This window comes from Miscanthus floridulus, chromosome 1 (genome assembly GCF_019320115.1).
Source record: "Miscanthus floridulus cultivar M001 chromosome 1, ASM1932011v1, whole genome shotgun sequence".
Lineage (NCBI taxonomy): Eukaryota > Viridiplantae > Streptophyta > Magnoliopsida > Poales > Poaceae > Miscanthus > Miscanthus floridulus.
Genome location: NC_089580.1, coordinates 199,078,079 through 199,084,078, shown reverse-complemented (window position 1 = coordinate 199,084,078; position 6,000 = coordinate 199,078,079).

Below are 6,000 nucleotides of genomic sequence, written 5' to 3'. Positions count from 1 at the left end.
GATGCACCCCCACTCATATGACATGCCTCTCCTTCGAGCAATCCAAGATAAAAGTTGATTGGCATGACATACATCCTTGCTAAGGTCATGGTTAGTGCATCTAGTCACATTTTCAATTTTTTATTAGGACCTTTCAAGTGGTTCCATTTTATTAGGCTCATTAATTAAAATCAAATGATTTTGATGTTTATATGATATCACTATTGCTTCTATGCTTGACTTGATCTAGTGGTAGCATATGACATGTTTATGGGCTTGTAAACCTAAGTGTTTAACTCAACATGGTACAAGATAACTCTTATTTGGAGGTGTGAAGAAGCTTGTCCTTTGATCAAATCGAGTTAAATATCTTTGGTAAATGATCTAGATTGGACCAAATTTGGGAATATGATCCTCACCCCATTGATTGACATTGATAAATCTCAACCTATCTATATTTTAAGTCTTTATGGTCATTGATGACAAAGGGGGAGAGAAACAAAGATATAAGTAATAGAGGGAGAGTTTGACATAGGGGGAGAGATATGACAAAGGAAAGTGATCAATTAAAATTTTGAGCACACAAGTAGGGGGAGCAAGCTCATGAACTTGTATGGTGCATTTCATATGTTTGCTTGCATAGCACAAGTTTTAAATTACAAAATCCATGCTTGTGTGATGTATGCTAGTTGTAAGATTGAATGATGAAATGAAATCATTAGATTACTTTCTTTTTCAAGTAAGTTTTCACAAGTGGTATCTTTTCAAAGTATGTTTTCAAGTGGTATAGAGCTAACCATGGTGCTAAGGATGGTATAATGGTGCACTCCGATTGGTATCACGCTTCAAAGGTCCATCTTTTATACCTTAGCATCATTTGGTAGACATTGTCTCCTATATTTCCTATCTAAGTATATGTGCAAGCTTCAATCCAAACTCTTAGCACATATGTAGGGGGAGCAATAGCTACCATTTGGGGTTCATGAAACTTGTCCATATTCTTTTACACATGGTAAATATGCTTGGGCAAGCAACATGGATTCAATTGTATTTCAATTCATATATTTGTGAAAGAGTTGTCATCAATTACCAAAAAGGGGGAGATTGAAAGCTCTAGTTTGGTTTTGGTGAATTGATGAAACCCTAAGTGCTAACCTAGTTTATCAAGTGATCATGAGATAGGTAGCACATTCCAAATGGTGAAGCAAATGAAGATCATTGCATGGTGATGATGATGCCATGATGATGATCAAGTGCTTGGACTTGGAAAGAAGAAAGAGAAAAATAAAAAGCTCAAGGCAAAGGTATAAACCATAGGAGCTATTTTGTTTTGGTGATCAAGACATATAGAGAGTGTGATCACATTTATGTTTGATAGCTATACTATTAAGAGAGGTGAAACTCGTATCGGAATGCGGTTATCAAAGTGCCACTAGATGCTCTAACTCATTGCATATGCATCTAGGATCTAGTGGAATGCTAACACCCTTGAAAATGTTTGTGAAAATATGCTAACACATGTGCACAAGGTGATACACTTGGTGATTGGCACATTTGAGCAAGGGTGAAGAAGTTAGAGGTGAAAAGGAATTAGTCTTGCTGGTCACTAAGTGACCGGACGCTGGTCTTAGAGGGACCGGCGCATCTGGTTAAGTGTGGCAGCAAAGACGCTGGCATCGGTCATACGACCAGACGCTGGGTCTTGGACTAACCGGACGCTGAGGTCCAGGGTCTGGTCCTATTATCGAGCAACACTGATAAAAGTCAATGTGTGACCGGACGCTGTCAGGGTCCGGTCAAGCATGACCAGACGTGTCCGGTCAAAGAAAGTTGTTTCTGGAACCTTACTGGAAATGACCGGACGCTGGTGGCTCAGCGTCCGGTCAGTAATAGCGCAGTGTCTGGTCAACTTAAGTGACCATTGTGATCGGGACACGTGGCTATCGTCGAGCGACCGGACGCTAAGGTCCAGCGTCCGGTCAACATGACCAGAGCGTCCGGTCAGCCCACGTTGTGCCCAGTGAAGGGGTATAATGGCTCTATTTCGTGGGGGCTTCTATTTAAGCCCCATGGCCAGTTGAAGCTCACACCTTTGGCCATTTTCATTGACATAGCAACCTTGTGAGCTTAGCCAAAGCCCTCCCACTCATCTCCATCATTGATTCATCATCTTTGTGAGATTGGGAGAGAATCCAAGTGCATTGCTTGAGTGATTGCATCTAGAGGCACTTGGTGTTCGTGTTTCGCTGTGGATTTTGCTTGTTACTCTTGGTGGTTGCCGCCACCTAGACGGCTTGGAGCAGCGAGGATCATTGAGCGGAGAGTGGTGATTGTCTCCGGCTTTGATCGTGGTGATTGTGAGGGGTTCTTGACCTTTCCCTGGTGGAGAGCCAAAAGGTACTCTAGTGGATTGCTCGTGGCTTGTGTGATCCTCATCTTGTGTTGGTTGTGCGGCACCCTATTGAGGGTTTGGCATATGATGCCAATTAGCATGTGAACCTCCAAGTGAGTGAATCGCCACAAGGAGTAGCTTGCTGGTAAGCAAGTGAACCTCGATAAAAATCATTGTATTCATCATTTGATTCTAAGATGATTAGTCTTCATTGTTATTCATCCTTGTGATTGATTGGTTCCTTCATCTATACGATGGTATAACCTTCTTGATTACTCTCCTCATATTACCACAAACTAGTTGTCAAGCTCTTTAGTGTAGTTAGTTATGAGAGCTTGCTTACTTAGTTGGTGTGGCTCTTTAATTAGCTTTTGAGAGCATACTAACATAGGGTAGTGTCATAGCTATTGTGTGAATAGATACTATCTAATCTAGAATTGTGGTAGGTGGCTTCCATTTTGAGTAGGCTAGTGCAACACTTGCTTCGCCTCATAATTGTCTAACCATTTTGTTAAGTGTTGTAGAAATTTTTATTAGGCTATTCACCCCCCTCTAGCCATTAGGACCTTTCACCGCTACCGGTGTCATCGCCTCACCGTCATGTCTGTGCCTCACTCTACATCTCTGCGCCGCTATTGGCCTAGTGTGTTGCCGCTTCTGCCGTGCGTGCCTATCTGCTAGCGCTGGTGTGTGGGTCTCCATGATCACATCAACCACTTCCCGCCAAGGCGTGGATGAGCCGAGCCCACCTGTCGCGCCCTGTCTCTCTTTTTCTCTCTTTCTCCCGTTGCTGCCGCCATGAGCCGCACCATCAAATTACCCTGCGAACGATCACCTCCATTCAATTCATCGCATCCAAGGCTTCACCATCACGTCCTCTCACTACCTGACCCTACCTAGCCTTGAATCGTGCAAGGTCAAGCTCCAATTTTGGAGTTTCCCTACTGCCATACCGATAAGGCCATGGATGTGGGCAGCCCTCCTACCGTCCCTCCTATATCAATTCACCTGCACCACTAGCATCGCCTTGACTCCCTCTTTGCCCTACGCATCTTAGTCGAACCGTTACCGCCTCTCCTTCATCGCTGGCGTGACCGTGCCACTGTGGTGCACCACCGAACAGCTCGGCCACATGTGGCCAGCCGTCCTTCGCCAACCTCCACCCCAACCATCACCTCGGCTAGGTCCACAGTAGTCTACTCATGCTCTCTCGCTAGCCAGTTAGGTTCTTAGGTGCTCTAGATCACCGAGGTAGCTGTGCCGTCGTCACGGATGGTTGCTCGTCACTGCAGCTCGCTCCAGCGTGTCCCACCACCCCTCGCCACCGCTTAGCATAGCCACCAAGATCGAAGATGGTGATCGACTTGTTAGGTGGGTCCATGCAGGTCCTAGGTGGCCAACGTAGGCGCTCAGTGCCACCGCTCGCTGCACCGTCATGCACTGGGTCACTGGGGGTGCATGCGGGTGACTTAGGAAAAGTCTAGGGGGTTAAGTGAGAAGTTCTAAGAGAGAGGGGGAAATAGCGTTAGGACTTAGTTGAAATTCGGAAGAAGTGTGAGGTCTCTTTTACAAAATCACCAGCGTGCGCGGGATTCTCCACCGCGGGCTGTCTTGTGCTGCAAGCTAGCCTCGCGTGGGCTGCACCGTAGGCCACCGCACATGTGGGCTGCGTAGGACAATTCATTTTTCTTTTCCTAAGAAATTAGAAATAGTTTTCTAATTTAATTTTTGAGCCGATCTTTGCTAAATTATATAAAATCATGTAGGTGTCCAAAAATTGTGAAACAAATTTTGTTAGGTTCCTAAAATTATGCTCTATCTATTAGTGTATTTAGTTCATATATGTACATGTTGATACCAGGAGCTATTAAATTATTTGAAAATGTTTAATATTGTTAGGAGAATTATTGTAGGAATTTTTGTGGTAAATTGGTGATAACTTTAGTCCTAAAATTTTTATAGTAGCTTTATTGTATTATTATGTGCTCACTATAATTTTTGTAGCCTTAGAATAGACTAAGCATTAGGGTAGTTAAATGCTCTTTATTTCAATATACATTAAATCACTAGTAGAAATAAAGATATATCCTTCATTTGTAAAGCTAGGTGTTTGTTAGTTGAACCCCAACACTTTGCTTGGTAAAGATGATAGTTAGCTTAGTACCTTAGTCTTCAAAGCTAGCTTAGTGGCTTAGTATGCATATTCTTAGTTTAGGAGTTGCTATTGCTTAAATGCTAAGTGTGGCATCATCATCGTATGCATGTAGAGAATGAGTTGGTGGAGGTCGTGACCACCGGTGAGCATGAGTTTGAGGAGATCATCAAGGAGTATGAGGAGGAGATTCTCATGTAGGAGGAGGTCCTGGAACCACCACTGAATAACTTAGCCAACACCGCGCCTACCCAAGGCAAGCCCCGGTGTATAACCGCTTATTTTTTATAATCATTGTTTATATATGTTATGTGCATTTATGTTACAAGAATTTTATGAAAACCACATGCATAGATATAACTATCCTATGAGTCCTACTAGTATAGGTTCGAGTAGCTGCTATGCTTAGGTTTTCGGTAGCATGAGTAACCTATCGTTACTCATAATAGGTGATTATTATAATTACTCTCATGATAAAATGATGAAAGGACAAATGGAGATAGGGCAAGGATATGGTATGGATATTGGTGGATGTAACAGGTTGTGTCCCGTAGCCAACGGGGCTTAGCTTGGTTACATTGTTTTCCCTATTCGTGTCCATTAAGGACCATCTATTGCTATGGATGGTAGTCAGGTCATAGCCTTATTATCCTGAGCACATACTTACTTATGGGAGCGAAAAGGCTCGTTACGCTCTTATCATGGGTTCTGGCTCTTTCTAGATCGACTGATTGGAGGCGGAGAAAGGTGGAGGTCTAAGCACCATACTGAGACTAGGTCTCTAGTGTGGGGGCTTGGAGCCCAAGTTTGGACGGGAACCTAGACCCCATGATAGGAGTGAAATGGGTTGGTCTTATTTATGCCTAGGGTACAAATGGGGCATGTGTTTTGGGGTACCTAGCTGGGATACATTGGTTCATGAATCACTGTTTCTATGAGACGGTATGACTTGGCTATGGTCTAGCACTGTAGTAAGAACTGAAAGATGAAAGATGTTGAAATGGTTCTGATTGCTTAACCCTTACTTAAAAGTAGAACAGGTGCTTACCTAGAATGGTTAGCTAATGAAGTAATCATGACTATTAATAAAACTTGATTATAAGGACGAACTATTAGTAATGCTTTTCGCAAACAAAAAGAAAACAATAAACCCATATTGCCTATCATACTCCTTGTAGTCAGGAAACTATTCCCACTAGTTGGGTAAGTCTTGCGAGTACATTGAGTACTCAGGGTTTATTTTACCCCTGTTGCAGGTGCAGCATCAGGAGTAGCTCTTGTATGGAGGATTCTTCTAGTGGACATAGATGGATCCTTGTATTGATTTTGCTAGATGTTTATTTTTATTCCATTGTTTAATTATCGCACTCTAAACTCTAGTATTGTAATAAATAATTTCTAAGAACTCTTGTTGTATGAATTGAACTAAGTATTGTAAGCTCATGCTCATTATTGGATTCTAGATGTAAAACATGGA